This window comes from Mytilus californianus, unplaced genomic scaffold, assembly GCF_021869535.1.
Source record: "Mytilus californianus isolate M0D057914Y unplaced genomic scaffold, xbMytCali1.0.p SCAF_26, whole genome shotgun sequence".
NCBI classification, from domain to species: Eukaryota; Metazoa; Mollusca; class Bivalvia; order Mytilida; family Mytilidae; genus Mytilus; species Mytilus californianus.
Window position 1 is genome coordinate 4,368,943 of NW_026262675.1, and position 18,621 is coordinate 4,387,563.

At 34.1% G+C, this 18,621-nt stretch overlaps 1 long non-coding RNA gene across 5 annotated transcripts in view; it reads left to right on the forward strand.

Annotated features, from left to right (window-relative positions):
- The first annotated feature begins 231 nt into the window (after positions 1-231).
- LOC127732744 (uncharacterized) overlaps positions 232-18,621 on the forward strand; it is a 34,107-nt gene continuing 15,717 nt past the window's right edge. For 3 of the 5 annotated variants that reach the window (XR_007996416.1, XR_007996417.1, XR_007996419.1), the window contains exons 1-4: positions 232-637; positions 2,431-2,537; positions 4,103-4,224; positions 6,018-6,124. This is a non-coding gene — a long non-coding RNA (uncharacterized LOC127732744). Of the gene's footprint in view, positions 638-2,430; positions 2,538-4,102; positions 4,225-6,017; positions 6,125-7,689; positions 8,034-15,322; positions 15,667-18,621 lie in introns of those variants that run through there. The other 2 variants (XR_007996418.1, XR_007996420.1) reach the window with 2 other exon arrangements.

Genomic DNA, 18,621 nt, shown 5'->3' on the forward strand with positions numbered 1-18,621 from the left:
AAGGGAGGGTGCAAAAAAAGAAAGAGCACACAGACTAGCATATATGATTAAGGAAAGAATAAGCCACAATGATATGCCAAGACTTGATGAAAACAACAACCGCATAGAATGTAGTCACTTGTGCCATAATAAGACCTGTGTCAATTCAGAGCATATTAAACTTGAGTCCCATGCTACAAACCAGGAACGTATTCATTGTAAAGGGCAAAATTTTTGTGCAAAATGTCATGAACCACATTGTCTTATATGAAAGTATGCTTTATTTACAAATTAACACTTTTTTGTCACTGCAACTCGTTGTTTTTTGGCATAGGGATGGTCCTCGGCTTGCGTTTTTGTACGTTTCACTGGCCGCATAAGCTTGTTTTTCTCGTAACACTTTTCTTCCTGATGTTTTTCATAAATTTTATACAAATGTTTCCTGGTATCAGACCTCTCCTTTTTATATTTTATTGATTTTTTATAAGCTTTCTGCATTCTGTCTGTTTTTTGTATAGCTTTAAGTTCTTTTTCAGCAGCAGACCCAGGACTGATTTCTGCCCCAAGTTGCTTACAGATCACTAGGAGAGACTCACCAGGACCAAGATTTACACTATGAATAGCTGAATGGACACGACCTTCAAAGTTTTTTGTATAGGTAACATTTTTTGGTAGTGATCTACGCAGTGATCTGTTAAATCCCTCGACTTTTTGAGTATTTAGGTTCAATCTCGTCTTTTTTAAAGCGCTCGGACTGAGACAATATAACACACACTTTCTTATGGCATTCAAGTTTTAGTCCAATTTTCTGATTTTAAAACTGTTCGGTAAGAAAGCTCTGTTGGACAACCAGAACTTTTTTCCACCCTTGCAAACAAAGGAATGCCTATGGCAAAGTTCATGATTGCCTGTGTAACATGCAGGTATGGCATCAACGGTGAAAGAGATTTTATTCTTCACTTTGACAAAGTCACCGCCATATTTTTCCATGGCCTGGGTAAACTCCGACTGACATCTCTCAGCTAAATCCAGAGCGAAATTGTTCAAAAGCTTTTCACGGTCTTTTTTAGTTCTGCCGGGCATTATTTCTCCCAATTCTTTATTATTCTTGATGTTTTTCTGTGATTATTTAAAAGATGCCTGGTATCTAGAAAATGTTCTGGCTCTGTAGATGTTGTATTTTCAAGATACAAGTCATCTGCTGCTCTATAAGCAGAGCTATCTGGATCTGTTGTTAAATGTTTAGCTTCAATACCATCACTTGCAAGATCTTGCAGAGCTTCTTTTGCCCATGTGTACTCATCTCCTATGCTTTTCATGAATGTTAAATTTGAACTACATGCAGAAGTGCACTTTTCACCTGATCTGATTGGATGAACTGAACAAAGTTTATTTTTGCAAACAACTCCTATAATGCTTTTATCTTCTGTTTCAGCTTCTGCAACAGAATACACCACTTGTGTAGCAGGCTGGAATGGGGTTTTTCCAATGCCGGAATATATTGCATTGTTGTATGCACCGTCAGCCTGTAGACTTACAGAACCAGGATCTTTTCTTCCTCTGAGTGTATTAATTTCAATCAGCTGCTTGCGTCGCGCTTTCATGTCTTTCTTATTTATATTTACTATTTCAGGTAGCACTTTATTTGCCCTCTTTTGTAGTCCTGAAGTGGATGGAGCTGGTATGTTACAGCCAAGTACTATTTTCCTCAAACCAGTATATCCAAGTGGTGTTTGACTTAATGCTGCTTGGGCGGATACATTTATCTTGGCTGCCTTCCTTCCTGGTTTTTTGGTTTGCACTTCTTCATAGAGTTTGAACTTTCTCGATCGATAGGTGCATTTGTCACACATTGCCTCTTCACGATTAACAAATCCAAACTTTTTTTCTCTTTCCATATTCCACTGTAAAAATCCATTACAATTGGGATGAAGTCTTTGGTGTTCTCCAAATACAGAGTTCCACATTATTGCATTCAGTCTCACATTTACTGTTCTATTAGATGAATCTTCAGACCTAACATTTAATAGAAAAGAATGCCATAAGAGAGTGTTTTTTCTACCTGTAACAGTAGTTTCTAAATGTACTTAAAAATATTTGTGAATTACCTCCCTTTGATCACAATTTTTTTTTGGCACAAACATAAAATAGAATTTCTTGGTATTATGAAGCTAAGCAGGTTGAAGTATCAATATTTTCTTTAAGTTAAGCATATATTTTATTAATTCAAGAAGGTACGACAACAACAAAATATTATTTCAAGGGAAATTTCTAGATTTAAAGAACTGATAGGCATTTTCAATCCGCTTTCAGAAAAATAATTTAAAATAGAGTTAAATAATACCTATGTTCATATTAACTGGTATTTCGATATTTTATGTTATTCCTTTAATTATCATTTAACCTACCTTTGATTTTTCTTTGCTGATTTCATTGTTTTTTTAATTTTAGGAGCAGCATCCCTTGGTCGCAACAGAACAGCAGGTTTGGTGTCATTTATAGATTGAGTATCGGTATCCTTATATGGAATATTTTGCACAAGAGAAGTCATTTTTCTGGTAAGTCTTTTATAAACTGTTTGTGTTGTGTCACTTTTACTTGGTTTTACAGTTTTTCTTTGTCTATTGTAAGGCACAGTTCCAGTTGGAAAACCTGAATTATTTCCCTTTCTGAACTTGGTCATTTTAATATGTAGAATTTATTTGTAATCCGTGAATGTAACTGTTTAAGGAAAAAGTTTGTGAAAGTTTGGGATTCTGTCTTTACTTTTATATTGGAAATTTGGTTAAAATTTGCATCTTTAATTTGAAAGAAAGGCACCAAACAGAACTCTCATAAAAAATTCTCATAAACAGAGAGAGATAGCAGTACAGATATAAATTTTTAATTCTTACAGCTGCAGTGACAGATATGATAAGATAATTGATTCATCATCTCTGGTCACTGTCTTATCTGTTTGGTGTAAGGTTATGGTTTTTTAGTGCATTAAGTTGTTTCAGATTAAACTTTTAATACTTCAAAATTAAGAAAATTGTCATTTTTTCCTGTAGTTTTCAATTCTTGGGTAGAATCTACCCCAATTATCTGACAGCTGATGTTAGTGTTTTATGTGAAAGTCATATCCACTAGTCTATTGATAAAACACACAGACTTATTGCTTTTGTATATTTAATAAGAAAATAAATAAGTTTTATTTGGCAAAAAAATCAACTCTCAGCTTCACATTTCCTCTGCCGTCATTTGGGGTACATGTTGAACTTTTCTTTTTTCTTCGCTTGTAAGTGATCGACATCTTTTGTCTACAACTTTTCCATTACTAGATATAACAAATATTCATTTGGCCTAAAATTTGCTAGATTCTGGGCCCTTTTTTTGATTCTATATTGGGATGAAATTTACTTTCACTTTCATTTTGGAAAAGCAAGTTGCTGAATCAGACTTCTTTTAAAACGTTTTTGTGATTGTGTCAGCATCATGGAGGACTTTCATAAAGATTTAGAGGAGAGATTTCTAAAAAAACCAAAAAAAATGGGCAATATTCATGGTTGTGTAGCATGGGACGGCTATGTTGATAAATTAGGATACGGTGTCATGAATGTAAACTGGCCAAGGGAGGGTGCAAAAAAAGAAAGAGCACACAGACTAGCATATATGATTAAGGAAAGAATAAGCCACAATGATATGCCAAGACTTGATGAAAACAACAACCGCATAGAATGTAGTCACTTGTGCCATAATAAGACCTGTGTCAATTCAGAGCATATTAAACTTGAGTCCCATGCTACAAACCAGGAACGTATTCATTGTAAAGGGCAAAATTTATGTGCAAAATGTCATGAACCACATTGTCTTATATGAAAGTATGCTTTATTTACAAATTAACACTTTTTTGTCACTGCAACTCGTTGTTTTTTGGCATAGGGATGGTCCTCGGCTTGCGTTTTTGTACGTTTCACTGGCCGCATAAGCTTGTTTTTCTCGTAACACTTTTCTTCCTGATGTTTTTCATAAATTTTATACAAATGTTTCCTGGTATCAGACCTCTCCTTTTTATATTTTATTGATTTTTTATAAGCTTTCTGCATTCTGTCTGTTTTTTGTATAGCTTTAAGTTCTTTTTCAGCAGCAGACCCAGGACTGATTTCTGCCCCAAGTTGCTTACAGATCACTAGGAGAGACTCACCAGGACCAAGATTTACACTATGAATAGCTGAATGGACACGACCTTCAAAGTTTTTTGTATAGGTAACATTTTTTGGTAGTGATCTACGCAGTGATCTGTTAAATCCCTCGACTTTTTGAGTATTTAGGTTCAATCTCGTCTTTTTTAAAGCGCTCGGACTGAGACAATATAACACACACTTTCTTATGGCATTCAAGTTTTAGTCCAATTTTCTGATTTTAAAACTGTTCGGTAAGAAAGCTCTGTTGGACAACCAGAACTTTTTTCCACCCTTGCAAACAAAGGAATGCCTATGGCAAAGTTCATGATTGCCTGTGTAACATGCAGGTATGGCATCAACGGTGAAAGAGATTTTATTCTTCACTTTGACAAAGTCACCGCCATATTTTTCCATGGCCTGGGTAAACTCCGACGGACATCTCTCAGCTAAATCCAGAGCGAAATTGTTCAAAAGCTTTTCACGGTCTTTTTTAGTTCTGCCGGGCATTATTTCTCCCAATTCTTTATTATTCTTGATGTTTTTCTGTGATTATTTAAAAAATGCCTGGTATCTAGAAAATGTTCTGGCTCTGTAGATGTTGTATTTTCAAGATACAAGTCATCTGCTGCTCTATAAGCAGAGCTATCTGGATCTGTTGTTAAATGTTTAGCTTCAATACCATCACTTGCAAGATCTTGCAGAGCTTCTTTTGCCCATGTGTACTCATCTCCTATGCTTTTCATGAATGTTAAATTTGAACTACATGCAGAAGTGCACTTTTCACCTGATCTGATTGGATGAACTGAACAAAGTTTATTTTTGCAAACAACTCCTATAATGCTTTTATCTTCTGTTTCAGCTTCTGCAACAGAATACACCACTTGTGTAGCAGGCTGGAATGGGGTTTTTCCAATGCCGGAATATATTGCATTGTTGTATGCACCGTCAGCCTGTAGACTTACAGAACCAGGATCTTTTCTTCCTCTGAGTGTATTAATTTCAATCAGCTGCTTGCGTCGCGCTTTCATGTCTTTCTTATTTATATTTACTATTTCAGGTAGCACTTTATTTGCCCTCTTTTGTAGTCCTGAAGTGGATGGAGCTGGTATGTTACAGCCAAGTACTATTTTCCTCAAACCAGTATATCCAAGTGGTGTTTGACTTAATGCTGCTTGGGCGGATACATTTATCTTGGCTGCCTTCCTTCCTGGTTTTTTGGTTTGCACTTCTTCATAGAGTTTGAACTTTCTCGATCGATAGGTGCATTTGTCACACATTGCCTCTTCACGATTAACAAATCCAAACTTTTTTTCTCTTTCCATATTCCACTGTAAAAATCCATTACAATTGGGATGAAGTCTTTGGTGTTCTCCAAATACAGAGTTCCACATTATTGCATTCAGTCTCACATTTACTGTTCTATTAGATGAATCTTCAGACCTAACATTTAATAGAAAAGAATGCCATAAGAGAGTGTTTTTCTACCTGTAACAGTAGTTTCTAAATGTACTTAAAAATATTTGTGAATTACCTCCCTTTGATCACAATTTTTTTTTTGGCACAAATATAAAATAGAATTTCTTGGTATTATGAAGCTAAGCAGGTTGAAGTATCAATATTTTCTTTAAGTTAAGCATACATGTTATTAATTCAAGAAGGTACGACAACAACAAAATATTATTTCAAGGGAAATTTCTAGATTTAAAGAACTGATAGGCATTTTCAATCCGCTTTCAGAAAAATAATTTAAAATAGAGTTAAATAATACCTATGTTCATATTAACTGGTATTTCGATATTTTATGTTATTCCTTTAATTATCATTTAACCTACCTTTGATTTTTCTTTGCTGATTTCATTGTTTTTTTAATTTTAGGAGCAGCATCCCTTGGTCGCAACAGAACAGCAGGTTTGGTGTCATTTATAGATTGAGTATCGGTATCCTTATATGGAATATTTTGCACAAGAGAAGTCATTTTTCTGGTAAGTCTTTTATAAACTGTTTGTGTTGTGTCACTTTTACTTGGTTTTACAGTTTTTCTTTGTCTATTGTAAGGCACAGTTCCAGTTGGAAAACCTGAATTATTTCCCTTTCTGAACTTGGTCATTTTAATATGTAGAATTTATTTGTAATCCGTGAATGTAACTGTTTAAGGAAAAAGTTTGTGAAAGTTTGGGATTCTGTCTTTACTTTTATATTGGAAATTTGGTTAAAATTTGCATCTTTAATTTGAAAGAAAGGCACCAAACAGAACTCTCATAAAAAATTCTCATAAACAGAGAGAGATAGCAGTACAGATATAAATTTTTAATTCTTACAGCTGCAGTGACAGATATGATAAGATAATTGATTCATCATCTCTGGTCACTGTCTTATCTGTTTGGTGTAAGGTTATGGTTTTTTAGTGCATTAAGTTGTTTCAGATTAAACTTTTAATACTTCAAAATTAAGAAAATTGTCATTTTTTCCTGTAGTTTTCAATTCTTGGGTAGAATCTACCCCAATTATCTGACAGCTGATGTTAGTGTTTTATGTGAAAGTCATATCCACTAGTCTATTGATAAAACACACAGACTTATTGCTTTTGTATATTTAATAAGAAAATAAATAAGTTTTATTTGGCAAAAAAATCAACTCTCAGCTTCACAGTTACTCTGCCGTCATTTGGGGTACATGTTGAACTTTTCTTTTTTCTTCGCTTGTAAGTGATCGACATCTTTTGTCTACAACTTTTCCATTACTAGATATAACAAATATTCATTTGGCCTAAAATTTGCTAGATTCTGGGCCCTTTTTTTGATTCTATATTGGGATGAAATTTACTTTCACTTTCATTTTGGAAAAGCAAGTTGCTGAATCAGACTTCTTTTAAAACGTTTTTGTGATTGTGTCAGCATCATGGAGGACTTTCATAAAGATTTAGAGGAGAGATTTCTAAAAAAACCAAAAAAAATGGGCAATATTCATGGTTGTGTAGCATGGGACGGCTATGTTGATAAATTAGGATACGGTGTCATGAATGTAAACTGGCCAAGGGAGGGTGCAAAAAAAGAAAGAGCACACAGACTAGCATATATGATTAAGGAAAGAATAAGCCACAATGATATGCCAAGACTTGATGAAAACAACAACCGCATAGAATGTAGTCACTTGTGCCATAATAAGACCTGTGTCAATTCAGAGCATATTAAACTTGAGTCCCATGCTACAAACCAGGAACGTATTCATTGTAAAGGGCAAAATTTATGTGCAAAATGTCATGAACCACATTGTCTTATATGAAAGTATGCTTTATTTACAAATTAACACTTTTTTGTCACTGCAACTCGTTGTTTTTTGGCATAGGGATGGTCCTCGGCTTGCGTTTTTGTACGTTTCACTGGCCGCATAAGCTTGTTTTTCTCGTAACACTTTTCTTCCTGATGTTTTTCATAAATTTTATACAAATGTTTCCTGGTATCAGACCTCTCCTTTTTATATTTTATTGATTTTTTATAAGCTTTCTGCATTCTGTCTGTTTTTTGTATAGCTTTAAGTTCTTTTTCAGCAGCAGACCCAGGACTGATTTCTGCCCCAAGTTGCTTACAGATCACTAGGAGAGACTCACCAGGACCAAGATTTACACTATGAATAGCTGAATGGACACGACCTTCAAAGTTTTTTGTATAGGTAACATTTTTTGGTAGTGATCTACGCAGTGATCTGTTAAATCCCTCGACTTTTTGAGTATTTAGGTTCAATCTCGTCTTTTTTAAAGCGCTCGGACTGAGACAATATAACACACACTTTCTTATGGCATTCAAGTTTTAGTCCAATTTTCTGATTTTAAAACTGTTCGGTAAGAAAGCTCTGTTGGACAACCAGAACTTTTTTCCACCCTTGCAAACAAAGGAATGCCTATGGCAAAGTTCATGATTGCCTGTGTAACATGCAGGTATGGCATCAACGGTGAAAGAGATTTTATTCTTCACTTTGACAAAGTCACCGCCATATTTTTCCATGGCCTGGGTAAACTCCGACTGACATCTCTCAGCTAAATCCAGAGCGAAATTGTTCAAAAGCTTTTCACGGTCTTTTTTAGTTCTGCCGGGCATTATTTCTCCCAATTCTTTATTATTCTTGATGTTTTTCTGTGATTATTTAAAAAATGCCTGGTATCTAGAAAATGTTCTGGCTCTGTAGATGTTGTATTTTCAAGATACAAGTCATCTGCTGCTCTATAAGCAGAGCTATCTGGATCTGTTGTTAAATGTTTAGCTTCAATACCATCACTTGCAAGATCTTGCAGAGCTTCTTTTGCCCATGTGTACTCATCTCCTATGCTTTTCATGAATGTTAAATTTGAACTACATGCAGAAGTGCACTTTTCACCTGATCTGATTGGATGAACTGAACAAAGTTTATTTTTGCAAACAACTCCTATAATGCTTTTATCTTCTGTTTCAGCTTCTGCAACAGAATACACCACTTGTGTAGCAGGCTGGAATGGGGTTTTTCCAATGCCGGAATATATTGCATTGTTGTATGCACCGTCAGCCTGTAGACTTACAGAACCAGGATCGTTTCTTCCTCTGAGTGTATTAATTTCAATCAGCTGCTTGCGTCGCGCTTTCATGTCTTTCTTATTTATATTTACTATTTCAGGTAGCACTTTATTTGCCCTCTTTTGTAGTCCTGAAGTGGATGGAGCTGGCATGTTACAGCCAAGTACTATTTTCCTCAAACCAGTATATCCAAGTGGTGTTTGACTTAATGCTGCTTGGGCGGATACATTTATCTTGGCTGCCTTCCTTCCTGGTTTTTTGGTTTGCACTTCTTCATAGAGTTTGAACTTTCTCGATCGATAGGTGCATTTGTCACACATTGCCTCTTCACGATTAACAAATCCAAACTTTTTTTTCTCTTTCCATATTCCACTGTAAAAATCCATTACAATTGGGATGAAGTCTTTGGTGTTCTCCAAATACAGAGTTCCACATTATTGCATTCAGTCTCACATTTACTGTTCTATTAGATGAATCTTCAGACCTAACATTTAATAGAAAAGAATGCCATAAGAGAGTGTTTTTCTACCTGTAACAGTAGTTTCTAAATGTACTTAAAAATATTTGTGAATTACCTCCCTTTGATCACAATTTTTTTTTGGCACAAATATAAAATAGAATTTCTTGGTATTATGAAGCTAAGCAGGTTGAAGTATCAATATTTTCTTTAAGTTAAGCATATATTTTATTAATTCAAGAAGGTACGACAACAACAAAATATTATTTCAAGGGAAATTTCTAGATTTAAAGAACTGATAGGCATTTTCAATCCGCTTTCAGAAAAATAATTTAAAATAGAGTTAAATAATACCTATGTTCATATTAACTGGTATTTCGATATTTTATGTTATTCCTTTAATTATCATTTAACCTACCTTTGATTTTTCTTTGCTGATTTCATTGTTTTTTTAATTTTAGGAGCAGCATCCCTTGGTCGCAACAGAACAGCAGGTTTGGTGTCATTTATAGATTGAGTATCGGTTTCCTTATATGGAATATTTTGCACAAGAGAAGTCATTTTTCTGGTAAGTCTTTTATAAACTGTTTGTGTTGTGTCACTTTTACTTGGTTTTACAGTTTTTCTTTGTCTATTGTAAGGCACAGTTCCAGTTGGAAAACCTGAATTATTTCCCTTTCTGAACTTGGTCATTTTAATATGTAGAATTTATTTGTAATCCGTGAATGTAACTGTTTACGGAAAAAGTTTGTGAAAGTTTGGGATTCTGTCTTTACTTTTATATTGGAAATTTGGTTAAAATTTGCATCTTTAATTTGAAAGAAAGGCACCAAACAGAACTCTCATAAAAAATTCTCATAAACAGAGAGAGATAGCAGTACAGATATAAATTTTTAATTCTTACAGCTGCAGTGACAGATATGATAAGATAATTGATTCATCATCTCTGGTCACTGTCTTATCTGTTTGGTGTAAGGTTATGGTTTTTTAGTGCATTAAGTTGTTTCAGATTAAACTTTTAATACTTCAAAATTAAGAAAATTGTCATTTTTTCCTGTAGTTTTCAATTCTTGGGTAGAATCTACCCCAATTATCTGACAGCTGATGTTAGTGTTTTATGTGAAAGTCATATCCACTAGTCTATTGATAAAACACACAGACTTATTGCTTTTGTATATTTAATAAGAAAATAAATAAGTTTTATTTGGCAAAAAAATCAACTCTCAGCTTCACATTTCCTCTGCCGTCATTTGGGGTACATGTTGAACTTTTCTTTTTTCTTCGCTTGTAAGTGATCGACATCTTTTGCCTACAACTTTTCCATTACTAGATATAACAAATATTCATTTGGCCTAAAATTTGCTAGATTCTGGGCCCTTTTTTTGATTCTATATTGGGATGAAATTTACTTTCACTTTCATTTTGGAAAAGCAAGTTGCTGAATCAGACTTCTTTTAAAACGTGTTTGTGATTGTGTCAGCATCATGGAGGACTTTCATAAAGATTTAGAGGAGAGATTTCTAAAAAAAACAAAAAAAATGGGCAATATTCATGGTTGTGTAGCATGGGACGGCTATGTTGATAAATTAGGATACGGTGTCATGAATGTAAACTGGCCAAGGGAGAGTGCAAAAAAAGAAAGAGCACACAGACTAGCATATATGATTAAGGAAAGAATAAGCCACAATGATATGCCAAGACTTGATGAAAACAACAACCGCATAGAATGTAGTCACTTGTGCCATAATAAGACCTGTGTCAATTCAGAGCATATTAAACTTGAGTCCAATGCTACAAACCAGGAACGTATTCATTGTAAAGGGCAAAATTTATGTGCAAAATGTCATGAACCACATTGTCTTATATGAAAGTATGCTTTATTTACAAATTAACACTTTTTTGTCACTGCAACTCGTTGTTTTTTGGCATAGGGATGGTCCTCGGCTTGCGTTTTTGTACGTTTCACTGGCCGCATAAGCTTGTTTTTCTCGTAACACTTTTCTTCCTGATGTTTTTCATAAATTTTATACAAATGTTTCCTGGTATCAGACCTCTCCTTTTTATATTTTATTGATTTTTTATAAGCTTTCTGCATTCTGTCTGTTTTTTGTATAGCTTTAAGTTCTTTTTCAGCAGCAGACCCAGGACTGATTTCTGCCCCAAGTTGCTTACAGATCACTAGGAGAGACTCACCAGGACCAAGATTTACACTATGAATAGCTGAATGGACACGACCTTCAAAGTTTTTTGTATATGTAACATATTTTGGTAGTGATCTACGCAGTGATCTGTTAAATCCCTCGACTTTTTGAGTATTTAGGTTCAATCTCGTCTTTTTTAAAGCGCTCGGACTGAGACAATATAACACACACTTTCTTATGGCATTCAAGTTTTAGTCCAACTTTCTGATTTTAAAACTGTTCGGTAAGAAAGCTCTGTTGGACAACCAGAACTTTTTTCCACCCTTGCAAACAAAGGAATGCCTATGGCAAAGTTCATGATTGCCTGTGTAACATGCAGGTATGGCATCAACGGTGAAAGAGATTTTATTCTTCACTTTGACAAAGTCACCGCCATATTTTTCCATGGCCTGGGTAAACTCCGACTGACATCTCTCAGCTAAATCCAGAGCGAAATTGTTCAAAAGCTTTTCACGGTCTTTTTTAGTTCTGCCGGGCATTATTTCTCCCAATTCTTTATTATTCTTGATGTTTTTCTGTGATTATTTAAAAAATGCCTGGTATCTAGAAAATGTTCTGGCTCTGTAGATGTTGTATTTTCAAGATACAAGTCATCTGCTGCTCTATAAGCAGAGCTATCTGGATCTGTTGTTAAATGTTTAGCTTCAATACCATCACTTGCAAGATCTTGCAGAGCTTCTTTTGCCCATGTGTACTCATCTCCTATGCTTTTCATGAATGTTAAATTTGAACTACATGCAGAAGTGCACTTTTCACCTGATCTGATTGGATGAACTGAACAAAGTTTATTTTTGCAAACAACTCCTATAATGCTTTTATCTTCTGTTTCAGCTTCTGCAACAGAATACACCACTTGTGTAGCAGGCTGGAATGGGGTTTTTCCAATGCCGGAATATATTGCATTGTTGTATGCACCGTCAGCCTGTAGACTTACAGAACCAGGATCTTTTCTTCCTCTGAGTGTATTAATTTCAATCAGCTGCTTGCGTCGCGCTTTCATGTCTTTCTTATTTATATTTACTATTTCAGGTAGCACTTTATTTGCCCTCTTTTGTAGTCCTGAAGTGGATGGAGCTGGTATGTTACAGCCAAGTACTATTTTCCTCAAACCAGTATATCCAAGTGGTGTTTGACTTAATGCTGCTTGGGCGGATACATTTATCTTGGCTGCCTTCCTTCCTGGTTTTTTGGTTTGCACTTCTTGATAGAGTTTGAACTTTCTCGATCGATAGGTGCATTTGTCACACATTGCCTCTTCACGATTAACAAATCCAAACTTTTCTTCTCTTTCCATATTCCACTGTAAAAATCCATTACAATTGGGATGAAGTCTTTGGTGTTCTCCAAATACAGAGTTCCACATTATTGCATTCAGTCTCACATTTACTGTTCTATTAGATGAATCTTCAGACCTAACATTTAATAGAAAAGAATGCCATAAGAGAGTAGTGTTTTTCTACCTGTAACAGTAGTTTCTAAATGTACTTAAAAATATTTGTGAATTACCTCCCTTTGATCACAATTTTTTTTTGGCACAAATATAAAATAGAATTTCTTGGTATTATGAAGCTAAGCAGGTTGAAGTATCAATATTTTCTTTAAGTTAAGCATATATTTTATTAATTCAAGAAGGTACGACAACAACAAAATATTATTTCAAGGGAAATTTCTAGATTTAAAGAACTGATAGGCATTTTCAATCCGCTTTCAGAAAAATAATTTAAAATAGAGTTAAATAATACCTATGTTCATATTAACTGGTATTTCGATATTTTATGTTATTCCTTTAATTATCATTTAACCTACCTTTGATTTTTCTTTGCTGATTTCATTGTTTTTTTAATTTTAGGAGCAGCATCCCTTGGTCGCAACAGAACAGCAGGTTTGGTGTCATTTATAGATTGAGTATCGGTTTCCTTATATGGAATATTTTGCACAAGAGAAGTCATTTTTCTGGTAAGTTTTTTATAAACTGTTTGTGTTGTGTCACTTTTACTTGGTTTTACAGTTTTTCTTTGTCTATTGTAAGGCACAGTTCCAGTTGGAAAACCTGAATTATTTCCCTTTCTGAACTTGGTCATTTTAATATGTAGAATTTATTTGTAATCCGTGAATGTAACTGTTTAAGGAAAAAGTTTGTGAAAGTTTGGGATTCTGTCTTTACTTTTATATTGGAAATTTGGTTAAAATTTGCATCTTTAATTTGAAAGAAAGGCACCAAACAGAACTCTCATAAAAAATTCTCATAAACAGAGAGAGATAGCAGTACAGATATAAATTTTTAATTCTTACAGCTGCAGTGACAGATATGATAAGATAATTGATTCATCATCTCTGGTCACTGTCTTATCTGTTTGGTGTAAGGTTATGGTTTTTTAGTGCATTAAGTTGTTTCAGATTAAACTTTTAATACTTCAAAATTAAGAAAATTGTCATTTTTTCCTGTAGTTTTCAATTCTTGGGTAGAATCTACCCCAATTATCTGACAGCTGATGTTAGTGTTTTATGTGAAAGTCATATCCACTAGTCTATTGATAAAACACACAGACTTATTGCTTTTGTATATTTGATAAGAAAATAAATAAGTTTTATTTGGCAAAAAAATCAACTCTCAGCTTCACATTTCCTCTGCCGTCATTTGGGGTACATGTTGAACTTTTCTTTTTTCTTCGCTTGTAAGTGATCAACATCTTTTGCCTACAACTTTTCCATTACTAGATATAACAAATATTCATTTGGCCTAAAATTTGCTAGATTCTGGGCCCTTTTTTTGATTCTATAGGTTACAATCTACCATTAGCTCTTTTGGGACCAGTCGAAAATGAGCATAACATGGTATTCAGAAACAAAAACATGGCAGATTTTGATTGGGTGGAGTATGCCACAAATAATAATTTTTTTTCCTGAAACATTATGGATTCTTGGTTGTAGCAATGACAAAATAAAATTTGATTCCTCCTTCAGAAGTAGTTGAGAATTTGTTTTCTTCCTGTTGTTGAATGCATAAATTTTACTGTTATTTTTGTGTGAGATTGACGGTCACCCTTGAAAACTGTAAATTACACCTAGAAAAGCAACGCGACCATATCATTTTTTTTATAAAAAATGTTAACACAATAAATATTCTTTATTTTAAAAAAGGTTTTATAATAAAAATCAACTCAATAAAATCAGTACAGCAAGAAACATTACTATTGTCGGCAATGGAAAAATCAATTGTTTTTTACATTCTATATTGGGATGAAATTTACCTTACTTTCATTTTGGAAAAGCAAGTTGCTGAATCAGACTTCTTTTAAAACGTTTTTGTGATTGTGTCAGCATCATGGAGGACTTTCATAAAGATTTAGAGGAGAGATTTCTAAAAAAATCAAAACAAATGGGCAATATTCATGGTTGTGTAGCATGGGACGGCTATGTTGATAAATTAGGATACGGTGTCATGAATGTAAACTGGCCAAGGGAGGGTGCAAAAAAAGAAAGAGCACACAGACTAGCATATATGATTAAGGAAAGAATAAGCCACAATGATATGCCAAGACTTGATGAAAACAACAACCGCATAGAATGTAGTCACTTGTGCCATAATAAGACCTGTGTCAATTCAGAGCATATTAAACTTGAGTCCCATGCTACAAACCAGGAACGTATTCATTGTAAAGGGCAAAATTTATGTGCAAAATGTCATGAACCACATTGTCTTATATGAAAGTATGCTTTATTTACAAATTAACACTTTTTTGTCACTGCAACTCGTTGTTTTTTGGCATAGGGATGGTCCTCGGCTTGCGTTTTTGTACGTTTCACTGGCCTCATATTAAAGCTTGTTTTTCTCGTAACACTTTTCTTCCTGATGTTTTTCATAAATTTTATACAAATGTTTCCTGGTATCAGACCTCTCCTTTTTATATTTTATTGATTTTTTATAAGCTTTCTGCATTCTGTCTGTTTTTTGTATAGCTTTAAGTTCTTTTTCAGCAGCAGACCCAGGACTGATTTCTGCCCCAAGTTGCTTACAGATCACTAGGAGAGACTCACCAGGACCAAGATTTACACTATGAATAGCTGAATGGACACGACCTTCAAAGTTTTTTGTATAGGTAACATTTTTTGGTAGTGATCTACGCAGTGATCTGTTAAATCCCTCGACTTTTTGAGTATTTAGGTTCAATCTCGTCTTTTTTAAAGCGCTCGGACTGAGACAATATAACACACACTTTCTTATGGCATTCAAGTTTTAGTCCAATTTTCTGATTTTAAAACTGTTCGGTAAGAAAGCTCTGTTGGACAACCAGAACTTTTTTCCACCCTTGCAAACAAAGGAATGCCTATGGCAAAGTTCATGATTGCCTGTGTAACATGCAGGTATGGCATCAACGGTGAAAGAGATTTTATTCTTCACTTTGACAAAGTCACCGCCATATTTTTCCATGGCCTGGGTAAACTCCGACTGACATCTCTCAGCTAAATCCAGAGCAAAATTGTTCAAAAGCTTTTCACGGTCTTTTTTAGTTCTGCCGGGCATTATTTCTCCCAATTCTTTATTATTCTTGATGTTTTTCTGTGATTATTTAAAAAATGCCTGGTATCTAGAAAATGTTCTGGCTCTGTAGATGTTGTATTTTCAAGATACAAGTCATCTGCTGCTCTATAAGCAGAGCTATCTGGATCTGTTGTTAAATGTTTAGCTTCAATACCATCACTTGCAAGATCTTGCAGAGCTTCTTTTGCCCATGTGTACTCATCTCCTATGCTTTTCATGAATGTTAAATTTGAACTACATGCAGAAGTGCACTTTTCACCTGATCTGATTGGATGAACTGAACAAAGTTTATTTTGCAAACAACTCCTATAATGCTTTTATCTTCTGTTTCAGCTTCTGCAACAGAATACACCACTTGTGTAGCAGGCTGGAATGGGGTTTTTCCAATGCCGGAATATATTGCATTGTTGTATGCACCGTCAGCCTGTAGACTTACAGAACCAGGATCTTTTCTTCCTCTGAGTGTATTAATTTCAATCAGCTGCTTGCGTCGCGCTTTCATGTCTTTCTTATTTATATTTACTATTTCAGGTAGCACTTTATTTGCACTCTTTTGTAGTCCTGAAGTGGATGGAGCTGGCATGTTACAGCCAAGTACTATTTTCCTCAAACCAGTATATCCAAGTGGTGTTTGACTTAATGCTGCTTGGGCGGATACATTTATCTTGGCTGCCTTCCTTCCTGGTTTTTTGGTTTGCACTTCTTGATAGAGTTTGAACTTTCTCGATCGATAGGTGCATTTGTCACACATTGCCTCTTCACGATTAACAAATCCAAACTTTTCTTCTCTTTCCATATTCCACTGTAAAAATCCATTACAATTGGGATGAAGTCTTTGGTGTTCTCCAAATACAGAGTTCCACATTATTGCATTCAGTCTCACATTTACTGTTCTATTAGATGAATCTTCAGACCTAACATTTAATAGAAAAGAATGCCATAAGAGAGTGTTTTTCTACCTGTAACAGTAGTTTCTAAATGTACTTAAAAATATTTGTGAATTACCTCCCTTTGATCACAATTTTTTTTTGGCACAAATATAAAATAGAATTTCTTGGTATTATGAAGCTAAGCAGGTTGAAGTATCAATATTTTCTTTAAGTTAAGCATATATTTTATTAATTCAAGAAGGAACGACAACAACAAAATATTATTTCAAGGGAAATTTCTAGATTTAAAGAACTGATAGGCATTTTCAATCCGCTTTCAGAAAAATAATTTAAAATAGAGTTAAATAATACCTATGTTCATATTAACTGGTATTTCGATATTTTATGTTATTCCTTTAATTATCATTTAACCTACCTTTGATTTTTCTTTGCTGATTTCATTGTTTTTTTAATTTTAGGAGCAGCATCCCTTGGTCGCAACAGAACAGCAGGTTTGGTGTCATTTATAGATTGAGTATCGGTATCCTTATATGGAATAATTTGCACAAGAGAAGTCATTTTTCTGGTAAGTCTTTTATAAACTGTTTGTGTTGTGTCACTTTTACTTGGTTTTACAGTTTTTCTTTGTCTATTGTAAGGCACAGTTCCAGTTGGAAAACCTGAATTATTTCCCTTTCTGAACTTGGTCATTTTAATATGTAGAATTTATTTGTAATCCGTGAATGTAACTGTTTAAGGAAAAAGTTTGTGAAAGTTTGGGATTCTGTCTTTACTTTTATATTGGAAATTTGGTTAAAATTTGCATCTTTAATTTGAAAGAAAGGCACCAAACAGAACTCTCATAAAAAATTCTCATAAACAGAGAGAGATAGCAGTACAGATATAAATTTTTAATTCTTACAGCTGCAGTGACAGATATGATAAGATAATTGATTCATCATCTCTGGTCACTGTCTTATCTGTTTGGTGTAAGGTTATGGTTTTTGAGTGCATTAAGTTGTTTCAGATTAAACTTTTAATACTTCAAAATTAAGAAAATTGTCATTTTTTCCTGTAGTTTTCAATTCTTGGGTAGAATCTACCCCAATTATCTGACAGCTGATGTTAGTGTTTTATGTGAAAGTCATATCCACTAGTCTATTGATAAAACACACAGACTTATTGCTTTTGTATATTTAATAAGAAAATAAATAAGTTTTATTTGGCAAAAAATACAACTCTCAGCTTCACATTTCCTCTGCCGTCATTTGGGGTACATGTTGAACTTTTCTTTTTTCTTCGCTTGTAAGTGATCGACATCTTTTGCCTACAACTTTTCCATTACTAGATATAACAAATATTCATTTGGCCTAAAATTTGCTAGATTCTGGGCCCTTTTTTTGATTCTATAGGTTACAATCTACCATTAGCTCTTTTGGGACCAGTCGAAAATGAGCATAACATGGTATTCAGAAACAAAAACATGGCAGATTTTGATTGGGTGGAGTATGCCACAAATAATAATTTTTTTTCCTGAAACCTTATGGATTCTTGGTTGTAGCAATGACAAAATAAAATTTGATTCCTCCTTCAGAAGTAGTTGAGAATTTGTTTTCTTCCTGTTGTTGAATGCATAAATTTTACTGTTATTTTTGTGCGAGATTGACGGTCACCCTTGACAACTGTAAATTACACCTAGAAAAGCAACGCGACCATATCATTTTTTTTTATAAAAAATGTTAACACAATAAATATTCTTTATTTTAAAAAAGGTTTTATAATAAAAATCAACTCAATAAAATCAGTACAGCAAGAAACATTACTATTGTCGGCAATGGAAAAATCAATTGTTTTTTACATTCTAT